Source organism: Strigops habroptila, chromosome 2 (assembly GCF_004027225.2).
Source record: "Strigops habroptila isolate Jane chromosome 2, bStrHab1.2.pri, whole genome shotgun sequence".
NCBI classification, from domain to species: Eukaryota; Metazoa; Chordata; class Aves; order Psittaciformes; family Psittacidae; genus Strigops; species Strigops habroptila.
In genome coordinates this window covers 25,411,210-25,427,559 of record NC_044278.2, presented here as the reverse complement: position 1 = coordinate 25,427,559, position 16,350 = coordinate 25,411,210, and positions in this window count along the sequence as shown.

Below are 16,350 nucleotides of genomic sequence, written 5' to 3'. Positions count from 1 at the left end.
CTAAAAAAAAAAAAAGAAAAAATTATTAAAGCATCTCATCTGAGCACCTGCATGAGAAAAGCCCTAAAATTTCTTGATTTCTTAAGTCCATAATTTATTAAGACAAATAGGTTATAGTCTCATTAAAGGCTCATTCACACAAGTAGATATATGTATAATGAATCCAGTGAAGCTGTTTGTGTATTTAATTATTTTGGTGAAGAAGTTTTGGAACTCCTTCTCCACAAATGTATTGCACCCCTACTACAGCTGCTCCACTTTCACAGGGGAGCAGCTGTTGACACATGCTGAAGACTTGGTAGCTCTATTTTGACATCCAACTCTCTGCAATTTACAAGATACTGTGGTCACTGAAGAACATTTCGAGCTTTTATCAACATTATGGAAACCAACCCACATTCCAAGTCTACTTGATTAATGGAAATTTTAGAAGTAGAATTGAAATAATTAACCAAGAGTAGATGACAATATGAAGAAGTGCTCAAAGATAACTCTTTTGTGGATGTTTTCAATGCATCTTTTCATTTTCACGGTTGTTGCCTAGAAACCATAATGTCAAGTACATTATTATTGCTTATATAAATAAAACTGCTAAGGACTAATTCCTGAGCAGCTTCTTCATGCTTGTCATGCTAGAAGCATCCTGAAAATTGTGAAATTGTTCATATAATGTGATGTGACATTTGCATGACACAAATCAGCTGTAACACCGATTCCAAAACAGATTGTCTGAGGGTGGTTACCCTTCCCTGGGTCTGGTTGGGATGGAGTTAACTTACTACATAGCAGGCTCTAAGGTGCTGCATTCTGGATCTGGATATCAAACAGTGTTCATAATACACCAGTGTTTTGGTTAGTGCTGAGCACTGTTTGCATAGCATCAAGACTTTCTCTTTTTCCCACTCTGACCCTTCCAACCCCAGAAAGTAGGGTGGGGCTGGGCTAGGGGCTGGGTGGGGTCACAGCTGGGACAGCTGACCCAAATTGGCTAAAGGGATACTTTATCCCATATGACATGGCAGTCAGCAAAAAAACTTGTTGTAGACGAAGAAGAGTGAGGGAGGGTGGGCTCCGAAAGTTGGTGGCTGATCAAATACAAGCTGAGCTTTGATCTGCCTGTGGGAGGTGGTGAGCAATTTCGTTTGCTTTGCTTGTTTTTTGGCTTTTGTTGTTGTATTTTCTCTCTCTTCCTTCTACCTGTCTTCGTCTCGAGCCATGAGTTTTCTTGCTTTTACTTTTCCTATTTTCTCACTCCATCCTGCTGGGGATGTGAGTGAAAAACCAGCTGTGTGGGTAGCTTCTGGCTGGAGTAAACCCACTATATATATATATATAACATTAAAAAAACAAATTGCTGGTAGGGTGCGTGTTGTCCTGGTTTTGGCTGGGATAGAGTTCGTTTTCTTCCTAGTAGCTGGTGCAGTGCTGTGTTTTGGCTTTAGTCTGAAAACAATGTTGGTAACACACCAACATTTTAGTTGTCGCGCAGTAGCACTTACCCTGATCAAGGACTTTTCAGTCTCTCATGCTCTGCTAGTGAGGAGAGGCACAAGAAGACAGGAGGGAGCAGAGACAGGACACCTGACCCAAACTAGCCAAAGGGGTATTCCATATCACAGCACTTCATGCTCAGTATGTAAGCTGGGGGCAGTTGGCCAAGTGGGGTGGATTGCTGCATGGGGATGGACTGGGTATCAGTCAGTGGGTGGTGACCAATTGTATTGTGCATCACTTCTGTTTGCTGTTTTCTTTCGTTTCCCCTGTTAGTTTTATATTCTCTCCCCTTGTCATTTCCCTTATCATTAGTAGTAGTAGTAGTATTGTACATTAGTTATTAAACTGTTCTTATCGTAACCCGCGGGTTTTACAATCCTTTGATTTTCCTCCCCATTCCACCCAGGAAGGGGGAAGAAGGGAGGGTGATTGAATGGCTGCGTGGTTCTGAGCTACCAGCTGGATCTAAACCGCAACAGTGTATACCAGAGCAAGGAAATAGGAATGGAATCTTATCTTTCTGATGTAAAACAAGCAACCAATATTTCTAGTTCTGGAGGTAGTAAAAGGTTGAAAAGGTGGTGAGAAAGCACATTTTGTCTTTTGTCTGCAAGGAAGATATATGTTCAGTGCATTGTTGATCATTTTAATCCCTATGCCTCTTGAAAGTCTGTGTTTCTTTCTTTTTTTTTTTCCTGGCATACTATTAGAATTCCCTTGGAATTTGGAAAAGCTAAACAATTGTAGCCCTAAAATAGCCAAAGTATGAATGTGCTCACATTGCTGTATCCTTCTTCCTTCCAGTTAATTCATAGATGGTTTGATTGTTTTGGGTTGTGTTTTTTGTTTTTTTTTTTTTTCCCAACTGCTGAGAGGATGCACATTCCTATACACATCTTGACAAAAAACATAAAGCCTTAATTTTAAATCCTTGGTATAAGTTATTACATGAAATGCTGTGAATTTGAAGACAATGGTCACAATGCTTTCATTGTCCATGGAGCATTTAAAAGACTCAAAGCCAAAGAAGTAACTCAGAGTTGAGTTCCTAGAAGTCAGATTATTCAATGTTTTCACCCCTTGAGTTTTTCGTAACTGTAGTGTTAAAATGCTACTCAGTATTGAAAAGCTATTAGAGCACCTTGCCATACAATTATTTTGTGTAAAATTTTAATCATAGCTCTTGTTCCATTTACAGCATATTCTGAACATCAGAATTTAAAGAATAATTTATTTTATTTCTCACTTGATCTAAATTGGAATTATATTATGCCTTAGGCTACTATAAAATTAAAATATAGCTTCCCTCCTTCCTTCCCCTCTCCCCAAACCCTCTTATTGCACAGCTTGTTAAAGAATATACTGATAAATAGCAAACTTTACTTATCCCAGGCCCCCTTAGCAAATTCATGTCTATGCAGTCATTGAAGAGGGACAATATTTGGTCGTACATGATGTTACACTGTCCTACTTTAGGAGGCAAATGGCTGCTTTCAGGATTTCTGCAGGATCTCAGCAAGCATTGCTGCCTCATGCCGAGGCAAGTTATGGACAGTCAGCTGTTCCTGCTGGGTTTCTCCAAGCACAGCAAAACAGACTGCCTCTTGCAAATACAGAAGACCCCTGGCAGGCACAAACTGAACAGACACCAGGAGGCCCTGCCTTTCCCAGCAGAATTATCATAGTCTTGATGCTGCACCTCTTTCCTATTATCAGATGTGAAATTGGTCTTTGCCATATTCCTTTTCCCTCAATGAGGTACTGTAGCTGCTATAGCTACATATGCACTTGTCTTTCCCTTTCCATCATTCCAACACATGCCTTTCACTGTGCAATGAATAAATAACATTTGAAAGATTAACAGCAGACTAATTAATTGTAAATGTTAGAGTCTGATTCTGAAAATGTATCACTTTCAGCTTAGTTGCTAAATCTTCTTTCACGAACAAAAATGTTACATAAAGAGATTATTAAATTTATGTTCAGCTGGTTCTAGTTATATTTTCTGGCACACAAAAAAGTAGAAATTTGGCTTGTCATAACCATCAGTGAGAAATGCTTTTATTTTAATTCATCCTGTTGCATCTTGTCTGCATCTACATATTTATTCTTGGAGGCATATGATCATTAAATACATCTGAACTTAAATTCAATGATAGCTCTCCGAAAAAAGACTTTTAAATTGGCTGAATACTGTGTTTTCCTGAGGAACAGAAATACAAAATATATACCTGAGGCAATATCTTGGTGTGCCAGTACTACATATATCAATCCTTGCTTGATGAATATGAAGACTCATGAGATGAAAGGTTTAAGAAATAGTGTGCAGTAGCCAAGGTGTCCTGCATTGTTTCATTGCACACCCATTAGCATATTTTATAAGCATCAAAAACAAGACCAGTGTAACATAAAGCTATAGATCTTCCAAAGTGCGAAGTGCAGCATAAAACTATACTTATCAAAGAGTAAAGTAAGGTGATATGCCATTACCTCATCTGGTAATTATTCACTGGAAAATCACATTTGTGCTAGATTTCACATAATCAGACAATGCTTACTGGATTGCTGCCTCCAAGACCCCTTCAAATTCATCTAAACAAAAGCATTATGTTCTCTAATGGTACTCACAATAAGTCTGTTCTTTGAGTGTGATTTGAAATCAGTAAAGACAATTAAGTAACATAATCACTTACAGTAATGAGATGTGAATCAGGTCCTTGACAAGGTAATAAATGTAATAGTGCTACATATGTCGAGGAGATGAAAACACAAGTTTACAGAAATTAAAAAAAGAAGAAGGTCATCCACTATGATTGCAATCTGTAATGCAAAGATGTCTACCTGTTTCAACCCCCCCATACACACCTTGGCCACTAGCACTTTACAGCTATTTTATTTCAAGTTACTTGACTCATATGCATAAAATTATCCTATTTGTATTATGGACATATATATTTCCACCGATCCCAATGGGATACTCTCCTGAGCATGATAAATCACACAGCTGTACTTACACATTACAATTTTTAGTTAACCAGATTTCCATAATTTATTTCTCATAAATTAATTAAATTAATAAGATGAAAAAATTCTGAAGGATGTACACAATTTTAAATTAGACATTAAGGGCAATTAAAAATTATATGATAGAATGGGCAAAATTCATACAAACAATTTCAACAAAGGTTATGAAACTCAAGTAGTGACAAATTAAACTGATAAATCAAATTAGTATTATCTCACAGTGAAACATTTTACCTGTACTAATCTTCTTTTCTCTGGAAAGTGATTTTATTATCAGCACAGAACATTAACTTTTAATAAAGACCTTATCAATCTGCTGATCAGGATTTATTTTAATCAAAATATGGTATGATATATAGAACAGTCACAGGTATTTCTAAACTAAGAAATTTTGACAGATTCATTACTGAAATAGAAAGTCAAAATTTCCATCTAGGTCATGATAACTCCTAGAATTTTTTTATTTTATTTTTTTTTTAAAAGGAGAGTCAGTGTGAAACCTTGCTCTGCAAAAGACAATGACATTGCCTGAGTTCAGGTATTCAGCCATGCTTTAAAAACAATGACAAGAGTCATAGACAACTGCATTGTGTGTTTTCTCCTATATTTGTCATATTATTCTCTCTTCTTCATCTCAGGGCCTTCTTCCTGAGTTTTAATGTGAGTTCCACCTACTTTCCCTTCCTCTTCTCATATAGAAGGGGGAAATGATCCACCAATTCTGCTATTTTTTTCCTTAGTTATTAGTAATGTCTTATCTGGACAAACAAACATAAGTGTTTAGGAGGAAAATCAGATCAGTCAAGGTGCTTGGGAACTAAAATAAGATATCTAAGACAGAATAAGCCACAAAAACATTTCTTTTCTGGTTTCTTCTCAAGCCATCAGAAGTTGTGTTCTTACAAACCTGACTTCTCCCACTGTAACTTTACATTATTAAGGTCTTGCATGATGTATGTGTTGAAAAGAAAGATAGTACCTGCCTGATGAGCTCTGTCATGCAAAGCTTACTTGGGTGACTCACTTATTAAGTGGAACATCTGTGAGGAAAAAGAGTTTGAGAAACCCTACTTCAGAAGACAAACTTAGGCAAGATGAAGAAATTGTTTAAAACAAATACAATGCAATTCAGCAAAGTGCAAAATGTTATGCTTGACTTAGTTAAGATGAAGGATGAAGTGACTAAGCAGGTCTGCTGAAAAGTGTATCTATTTTAAACGCTGTGGATGTGAACCACTGTGGGAGTCTGGAAAGCAGTGCAATTCACTCTTTTCCTTGATAATGCAGGAGTATTATGTCCAGTTTTGTGGACTTTCCCATAAGAAATATAAGGAATAGTATGGAGACAGAATTAATATATTGTGAGAAAAAAATGAAAGCTTTTTTCAAAGTGAAAAATTCATAAAAGCTTAGATTTTCTACATAAAAGAATGGGGAAATAATCTGTTATCTGAGATCACCGGAAACGAGAGAAGTCAAGAATGCAATGTAGAGAAGAAGATATTAATATTTCTACTGTAAAGCACTAAAATAGATTGCTTACAAGAGTTATGAGCTTTAGAAGGTTGTTTAAGAACAGTTACAGAGTCTTCTGCTACAGATGGATTAGGCACAGTTTGCCTTGTCTGGGGGTAGGTGCAGGGATTAGATCAAGTCTTGCCGTCGTTACCGGCTCTGGGTTTTGTGATATCTAAAAGAAGCCCAAGGCCAAATGATTAATGGAGAAACTACACATAGGTCAGATTCTGTCTTGTTGTTTGGGTTTTTTTCCTCCGCAGTCTGAAAGTTTAAGTATCTGGATATTTTGTGGTTTTGAAATGAAATCCTCAAAAGCCTTTAGGAAAACCTGGAGAGAAATAGTAGAAGAAACTATTAATGTAGCTGTACTTAGGAGATGCAGTAACTGTGCAAGAAATAAGGAAAGCTCACCCTTAGGAAACTCAGTTATCAGTAAAATGGGAACTGCCAGTCTCTAAGTGCTCCTCTGCAAGAGGGCTTTTGGTCTTTTATGGGGATAATCAACTGAAGATGTGAATGTAGCTCACGTACATGAAAGCGTATTAGCCTCTAGTATGGATATGGTCATTAGTCGGGAAAATTAATCAACTGGGTTTAGGTAATTTTTGAGGGAGAAAAGCAAAGCATATGAACTTGCAGCCTTAGCTGATTTATCATAGCTTTCCTGGGCCTTTCTGCATAAGGAAGTCTTGTGTATATAAACAATGTTCAGCTGAGAACAGAAAGAGACTGCTGGCTATTTTGCCTGAGACAGCAGGGGAAAGACTGCTGTGAAGTATCTGCATTTGTTGGTTTCTGTGTAGGACTATTTGGTAAGAAAGAGGGAGAAGATGAAGAAGAGAGAGAACTTTCTTACTTTTTCTTTTTAATTGTGTACCTCTTCTTTAATTTTTTTCCCTTCTCGGCACTTCAGTACAATAGGATTAATGTTTGGGGTTTTTGAAATCTTTGTCTCTTCTTAGTTTTAAATTTTATACAAAATGTATCATTCAAAACACCTCATCGTTCAATTTCAGCAGAATTCTGACATGTAATATTTTTTCAGGGTCTTTCTCTTAGTATCTATTTCATTTAGTGACATCAGTTACAATAAAAAAGTTTGAAATAAAAGAAGTCATCCTCAAATTTCAAAAACTTTAGAAAATTAAAATCCAAGCAGAACCAGAAGAAAAAACTTTTTTTTTTTTTTTTGCCACAGTTTCTGTTGGGAACAAATGTTTTTTATTTTCTGGTAAAATACAATGAACAATGTTAAATGTATCCTTTGTCCACCAATCCCTTTGTGTATTACAAAAGTTGGTATTTCTAATAAAGGTTCTCTATGGAACACAAAAAGCTCTAGTAGGCATTGAAGTGGTCCCCTCCAAGCATTCCTGCAACAGTGCTAGCAAGCTCCTTTGGCAGACTTTAGGGACATTCTTCCATGGTTCTGACTTCTGATGCCTGCTTTCCAGCAAGGTTTTGGTGGTTGTTTTTCTGTCATTCTTGGTTTCTTCTGCATAGGCTTACTGTTTGTGTAGTTGTTTTCACCTCATTGATTTTGCTGTAGAACAAAGTCTGTGTTTGCTTTTCTGCAGACATATACATGCAGACATGAAAATAAAAAGCGTAGAAAAATATAGAATTGCAAGAACTTAGAAAAAGCAATCCTTTTCTAAGGATTTCTACCAATGAAATGAGATCAGCTTTGGAACAAGAAATAATATATTTATTCTTCTGTTAATTATAAATGATTGAGAATAAGTATTTTGTAGGTTCATTGCTGATAGAGACAAAGACAAAATATGTATGCAGTCACAGATATTATTGATGTGGAAAATTTGGTATACATTTTTGGAATGCTGGAGAGATGTTGGCACATTTTAATTTTGATTCTTTATTGTAATGACAAAGAAACACAGAAAACTCAAAAAAGATTTAAAAAATAATTCTATCAAAATTGTCATGGTTGGTTTTCATACAAATTAGACCTTATTCATATCACAGTCTCTGTCAAAGCTTCTATCTCTGTGTGTAGTGGTTGACTATCAGTGAACACATTCATTATCTTTAGGATTAATATTTTGTCCAGAGTGTTCCAACCAGCACTGCTAAGATTACTAGCTTTCTATTAAAAGATGGCATTAGCAAATATGCAGGCAAACTAGCAACACATTCTGAGCACTTTGTAAGTGATTAAAATCAAATAGATTCTTAAAATATTGCCTATGTAGTAACTTAAAATATTCTTCTGAGGGAAGAAGAAGGTAAAGTATACTCCCAAGAAAGAACAAACATGAATTATTGGTGCAAAAAAGACCTCACTTAAATTGCAAATATTGCATAATCTTTTCAGAGCAGAGGCATTTATGCTAGGCTTGCCTACACAATGGGTCTTGTATAAAAGTTGCTTCTGAGTGATTTTGTAACATAAATGTTAAGGAAATGATAACAGTATAGATTTACAGACTAAAAAAAGTAATTTTCCAACTGGAGGTTTTTATTCTAAAGTCATTAGTAGGTAGGATGATTCATTCAAAAAGTAAAAAAATAGAAAATTAGAATATTCCAATAAGTTATAATGATTTATGTGATGTGCATGGCAAGCCCCTTCCTGATATATACAAAAAGAATTTTGCACAGAAAGCAAACTATTTTTTCCTTGTGTTTTCAGTTTCATTATGTTTAAACTTGAATCACTAAATGTCAGCTCATTCGAATTTCATGTTTTGCTGAACTTGATTATAGACCACCCAAGAGAGCTCAGATGGATTCTCATCCAGGCCGTTCTTTGTCAGTGAGGGAGACAGCTATGTTGCTTCCTCTTCTCATTCTTGTCCCCACTCTGATTCTTTTTGACTACAGCTTCTTCTTCTACCTCCTCTCCCCCTCCTTGATGCTTGCTTCTTTTTCTTGGGCTCACTGAGGATATTTGTTCTGAAGAAATGTAAATAGGGAAAGAACAGACCCGTAAGAATCATAGAATCATAGAATCGTAAGGGTTGGAAAGGACCTTAAGATCATCTAGTTCCAACCCCCCTGCCATGGGCAGGGACACCTTGCCCTAAACCATGTGGCTCAAGGCTCTGTCCAACCTGGCCTTGAACACTGCCAGGGATGGAGCATCCACAACCTCCCTGGGCAACCCATTCCAGTGCTTCATCACCCTCACTGTAAAGAACTTCTTCCTTACATCTAATCTAAACTTCCTCTGTTTAAGTTTGAACCCATTACCCCTTGTCCTACCACTACAGTCCCTAAGGAAGAGTCCCTCCCCAGCATCCTTGTAGACCCCCTTCAGATACTGGAAGGCTGCTATGAGGTCACCACGCAGCCTTCTCTTCTCCAGGCTGAACAGCCCCAACTTTCTCAGCCTGTCTTCATATGGGAGGTGCTCCAGCCCTCTTATCATCCTCGTGGCCCTCCTCTGGACTCGCTCCAACAGCTCCATGTCCTTTTTATGTTGAGGACACCAGAACTGTACGCAGTACTCCAAGTGGGGTCTCACAAGAGCAGAGTAGAGGGGCAGGATCACCTCCTTCGACCTGCTGGTCACGCTTCTTTTGATGCAGCCCAGGATGCGGTTGGCTTTCTGGGCTGCCAGCGCACACTGCCGGCTCATGTTAAGCTTCTCGTCAACCAACACCCCCAAGTCCTTTTCTGCAGGGCTGCTCTGAATCTCTTCTCTGCCCAGCCTGTAGCAGTGCCTGGGGTTGCCCCGACCCAGGTGTAGGACCTTGCACTTGGCTTGGTTAAACTTCATAAGGTTGGCATCGGCCCACCTCACAAGCGTGTCAAGGTCCCTCTGGATGGCATCCCTTCCCTCCAGCGTATCAACCGAACCACACAGCTTGGTGTCATCGGCAAACTTGCTGAGGGCGCACTCAATCCCACTGTCCATGTCACCGACAAAGATGTTGAACAGGACCGGTCCCAACACCGATCCCTGAGGGACACCACTCGTTACAGGTTTCCAACTGGACATCGAGCCATTTACCACAACTCTTTGCGTGCGGCCATCGAGCCAGTTTTTTATCCACCGAGTGGTCCATCTATCAAATTGATGTCTCTCCAATTTAGAGACAAGGATGTCATGTGGGACAGTGTCGAATGCTTTGCACAAGTCCAGGTAGATGACATCAACTGCTCTGCCGCTGTCCATCAGTTCCGTGGCTCCATCATAGAAGGCCACCAAATTGGTCAGGCAGGATTTCCCCTTAGTGAAGCCATGTTGGCTGTCACCGACCACCTCGTTGTTTTTCATGTGCCTTAGCATGTTTTCCAGGAGAAACTGTTCCAAGATTTTGCCAGGCACAGAGGTGAGACTGACTGGTCTGTAGTTCCCCGGCTCTTCCACCTTCCCCTTCTTGAAAATGGGGGTTATATTACCCTTCTTCCAGTCATCGGGAACTTCACCTGACTGCCAGGATTTTTCGAATATGATGGACAGTGGCTTAGCAACTTCATTTGCCAGCTCCCTCAGGACCCGTGGGTGGATTTCATCAGGTCCCATGGACTTGTGCACGTTCAGGTTCTTAAGATGGTCTCGAACCTGATCCTCTCCTACAGTGGGCCTAAGGTCTTCGTTCTCACAGTCCCTGCATTTGCTTTCCAAGACTTGGGTTGTGTGGTCAGAGCATTTGCTGGTGAAGACTGAGGCAAAGAAGTCATTAAGAACCTCAGCCTTCTCCAAATCCATGGTAGCCAGTTCTCCTGATAGCTTCTGGAGAGGGCCTACATTGTCCCTAGCCTGTCTTTTATTTGCTACGTATCTATAGAATCCTTTCCTGTTATCTTTTACATCCCTTGCCAAACTTAATTCTAGCTGGGCCTTAGCTTTCCTAACCTGGTCCCTAGCTTCTCGGGCAATGCTCCTGTATTCTTCCCAGGCCGCCTGTCCTCGCTTCCACCTTCTATAAGCTTCTTTTTTCCCTCTAAGTTTCCTCAGCAGCTCCTTGTCCATCCATGGAGGTCTCCTGGCCCTCCTGCTGCACTTTCTTCTAGTCGGGATGCAACACTCTTGAGCACGTAGCAGGTGATCCTTGAATATCAGCCAGCAGTCTTGGGCCCCCCTGCCCTCTAGGACTGTATCCCATGAAACCTTACTAAGGAGGTTCCTGAAGAGGTCAAAGTCTGCTTTCTTGAAGTCCAGGGCAGTGAGCTTGCTGCACGCTCTTCTCACCGTCCTGAGGATCTCAAACTCAACCATCTCATGATCACTAGAGCCAAGGCTGCCCTGGAGCATTACATTTCCAACCAGTCCCTCCCTGTTGGTGAGCACAAGGTCCAGCATGGCACCTCTCCTCGTCGGCTCCTCTAGTGCTTGAAAGAGGAGGTTGTCTTCCACACAATTAAGGAACCTCCTGGATTGCTTGTGCCGGGCCGTACCGTCCCTCCAACAGATGTCAGGATGGTTGAAGTCCCCCATGAGGACCAGGGCCTGCGAGCGTGAGGCTGCTCCTATCTGTCTGTAGAGCGCTTCATCCACAGAGTCCTCTTGATCAGGCGGCCTGTAACAGATCCCCACCGTAATGTCCCCCGTTGCTGTTTTCCCTTTGATCCTGACCCACAAACACTCTGTTACCTCATCACCCATCCCCAGACAGAGTTCCATACTCTCTAGCCTATCACTGACATAGATAGCAACGCCCCCTCCCCGTCTGCCTGGCCTGTCTTTTCTAAACAGCCTGTAACCTTCCATTCCGACATTCCAGTCATAGGAGCCATCCCACCATGTTTCTGTGATACCAATGACATCATATTCCCGTAACCTTGCACACATCTCTAATTCCTCTTGCTTGTTCCCCATACTACGGGCGTTTGTATAGAGGCACCTTAGCCGAGCTCCAAATGAAGCCGACTCAATGGCTGGGGCAGCTGGAACATCTCTACATCTCTCCAAGCACTTATTACAGGTGCTGGCAACTGACCAGGAATGTTGGGATGGATCAATGCTCCCCTCCCCCAACACATCTAGTTTAAAGCTTTCCTGACCAGCCTGGCAAGCCTCCTACCAAAACAGCTCTTCCCCTTCTTTGTCAGACCAGCTCCAGCAGCCTCCAGTAGATCTGGCCTCCCAAATGGAGCCCCATGTTCTAAATAGCCAAACCCCTGACTATGGCACCAGCTCTCTAACCATTTATTAACCTGCCAGACACACCTAGCTTTTTTAAGGTCCTCCCCTTTGCCCTGGAGAATCGATGAAAAAACTATCTGAGCTCCAGAGCCCCTAACCACCTCTCCCAGGGCTCTGTAGTCCTTCTTAATGTCCTCCAGGCAACTGCTGTCTATATCTCTAGCACCCACATGGACGACTAGAAGGGGGTAATAGTCAGCAGGACTTACTAGAGCAGGCAGCCTCTCAGCAACATCCCTGATCCGAGCCCCCGGCAGGCAACACACCTCCCTTGAGACTGGATCAGGCCGGCAGATGAGCGCCTCTGTGCCTTTCAAAGTAGAGTCCCCTACTACTATGACCCTCCTCTTTTTCCTGGAGGCACCAGTAGTGATCCTCTTTACGTAGTTGATTAGAAGCTCCTTTGTTTGATATAAGTAAATAAATTCAGCTATAGCCACTCTTTTTTATCTTGAAGAGTGTATTGCTAATTGAGGAGTAGAATATAAGAATAAAATAGTGTGTTAGGTTTAAATGTGTAGATAAGATATTAACACTGTTTTGTAAACAGGCATTTTTATAATCCACCTGGAAAGTTAAGCTGTAATAATAACTTAGCTATGGTCACAGGGTTATAACTATTGAGATAGATTTGATATATGTGTAAATTAGTTATTTTTCTATCCATGGAACATGCTTACGTGCTGATCAAATAGGGATAATAATGGTTGGAGAAAGAATATATGTCTAAAGTAGATAAAATAAAGGGTAGAAGGCTATTTAAGGACTTTATGTACATGTATGTGCCATGGTCTCTCGCTCTTATTTATTGTATTAGCTAAAATGTGAAGTTAAAACCACAAAAATTTGCTTCCTTACAAAGTTAAAGAAGTATGACTCATCCCTGTTTTCTACATCAATCAAAGCCCTCTGGAGTTTAACAGTGATGACCTATAACTCATGATTTTTTTCCTGGATTAACTGTGATTCTCTATAAAAAGATTGTACACTGACTAATGAGAGAAAAACCAACAAAATACCCCAGATAAATCCAAAATAATAAAAGTTTGCAATTTATCCAAAAAGTATTAATCTGAACCACAGCCCAATGGCTCAATTTTTCATTGTAGGATTTTGTTCATGTTGGCTGAATGCAGAGAGTGGGGATAATAGGAGCACAAGAAAGTTGGGATCACTGCTTCTTCATTTGATATTTAGCTTAATAATCAGTAGATTGTAGGATCAAGTAGCAGGAAAAGTCCCTCTCTGGTTCTGTAGTTCTGCAATGGAGACTTAAAACTGAGAAAACTGTCTTCATGCTGGAAATGAGAGCACAACGTTTTTTTTTGAAAGCCCATCAAGAACAAAGTTTTACCAATGGTACAGCTATGAAGGCATTTGCACTAACCTTCACTTTTTCATTGCATCTACATGTCATATTTCATCTTCTACATATGTTGTATGCATTTTTGTACAAGGATTGTGCTTTCTGTAGTCAGAACTGTGGGAGTCTGGTTCATACCTAGGCATTCTGCATATTGTGCTTTGTTCTATATAGCACAAATAGTGAGTGAAATAAAATGAATGCTAGACACTGCTTAACTAAAAATCTAGGGGTTTATGCAGGCAGAACACTAAAGTAAAACATAGAAATTCTTCTTCTTTCAGATGCTTTAATCGACATCTGAGGGAGAAGCAAAAATTTACTCTTGCTGTGCGTCTGTTTTACAGGTATGAGTAAGCTGACCATTTAATCTTGTTGATATCTGTTCTTTTCATAAGCATCCACTTTTATGCCTTGCACACAATGTATCAGCCATACACCTGCATAGCTTTATACATGGTCTATCTGACAATATTTAATTAAACTTATAGGAAGTTGGATAAGTGACATTATTTTTGATCACAAAAATTACTAAGTCCTTAGACACTGTATGTAAGCTCACAGTATTCAGCAGAGGTATGCTGATATGTATCAAAGAACCTGGCCCACAGCTTATGCTAAATGCTACATTCTTGTGCCATGTAACCGGCTATTTCACATATAAGTAGTGTTTCATGTTACTGCCTAATTATCGAGGAAGGGTATTTCAAGCTTATGGTACTTTTGTGAAATACCTGCATTAAGCTACATGGTAGATGAAACCACTTGGATTGTTTATGTGGAAGTCAAAAAGACTTGCCCTGGCTGACACTCTCACAAATGTGGTATGACCTCTCTTTCAGGGGAAAACTTCCTGTCAAGGCTCTCTCATCAAGGTGCATCAAAGCACAATTCAGCCATTCATAAAGCAGTTGTAGAGGGACTAACAGTGGTCAAACCTCCTGTGCTCTGCCCCCTTGCTTAGCTAGATATTCACCTGCAAATAGGTTCTAAAGCGGATAAGTGATAAACTGTATCTTTTTCCTTGTTTTGAATATTCCTTAGGACGAAATCTGGTCCATGAAATTAATATTGCAGAGCTCAATTACTGTCAGTGTTTTTCCCCCAAAGCTGTGTTTTAATTGCTGTTTGGGTTTTGAGTCGGTTTCTTTCAGGTTTCATTTCAAGAAATCCAGATGATACATGTAATCTCTTATTAATGCACTGGGAAAATTTAATTCTTAATTATGGTTTTCCATGTGTCTGTTTTACAGATGATTGAAACATAAATTAAATTAATTTTGTTTTCTGGTACACCTATACAATTCAAGAATACACCTTCCATCCCAAGAAAAGTACCTGTAAACCTTTGTTCTACAAAGAATGCATGCATTTAAAAATTTACAAAGATTTCTGATGCCAAGAATATGTTCTGCCTCAGTACATTAGTCTGTTGGTTATCTCTTACAGAAATGCCTGAAAATTGAAGAAAAACATGCATGCAAAGAGCTTTGTTCTGTGGATATTAGTTGTAGAGAGATGCGAACTTGTTCAGAGTAACTCAGCAAGACTGCACAAGTACAGCGTCAGAGACAATAGATGGCAGTCTTAATCCGTTGTGTTAAAAGCACTGCAGAAATGTCAGTATCTCTTGCCCCTCACCCAACAAGTCACAGCCATCTTTCAGCAGTTTGTAGGTCAATGTACAAGCATATTTGAAAAGTTCATTTTGAAGATCTTTTCTTTCTACAAGCCTGGCTTGATTTAGATGTGCCCTGCTATCTCTATAAATGGATATCAAGGTGAGGATTGGCAGTATCAGGAAGTGGATAGTTTCATTTAGCTCAGGAGGACACTGCAGCATGAATATAGAGTATTTGGTACTGTGGACATCTGGCTTGATGAGCAAATCTTTGGTCCCCACATAGATAAGCACACTGCAAACCTTTCTGGATAGATTTGCCCTGCACAGTTCACAAAGAGAGAAGCCATGCATCTTGTCTCCCTTATCCCTTGCCTGGACAGCGTTGCCAGGAGGAGGTCATGCAGGAGGGCATATCTGCCTTCCTTCCCTCAAGCCAAATCACTTATGTAAGCTGACCAAAACTAATTTTGCTATATGCTGTGATAAATTTCTCTGCTTTCTCTCATGAAATGCTGACTAAAGGATGGATCTCCAAGGCATCTGTGGCTGAACAGTGATTTTCTTTTCCTGTTCGCATGCAGAGAAAGGCTAGTTTTCTTTACTTCTGTGAAATGATACAGAGAAATAAAATCCTGAAAGAAATTTCTTCCTTCCCTGCACTTTTACAGCGGATAACATGATTAGACATCTTATACAGGATTGCTAAAGGGCTTGATTAGTTAATAAATCAAAGAAATCACTGCTACTACAAGCAGCTGCAAGCTTACTCTCCCACTAGTAGCTTGTTCTGCTATCCTCAGTGGGTAGATCCTTAGAGCCACTGATACAACTTCCTTATGCTTTCTGCAGTGTGTCCTGCAATTTAATCCCACAGCATTTTTGTCACTAATCAAGAATACATTGACACATAACATGCCTCAACATCATAACCAAATCTGGAGTATGGTATAGAACATGATTCTTGCCAGAGATGTCTCACTATCCTCATATATTGATGTATCTCAGACTAGGGTCTGTGTTGTCGTAGATAGGGAAAAATGCTTCTTAAAACACTGACAGAGAATAAAATTTTATATTCAAAATTTCAATGTGCTTGGTTATTATTTACAGGAGCTCCTCCTAAAATAGAGCCAAGGGACTTCTGGTGACAGAATTGCCACAGGATAACACCATCTAGGTTGCTGTTGGCAAATGTGGGTGTTCAAGGAGAAC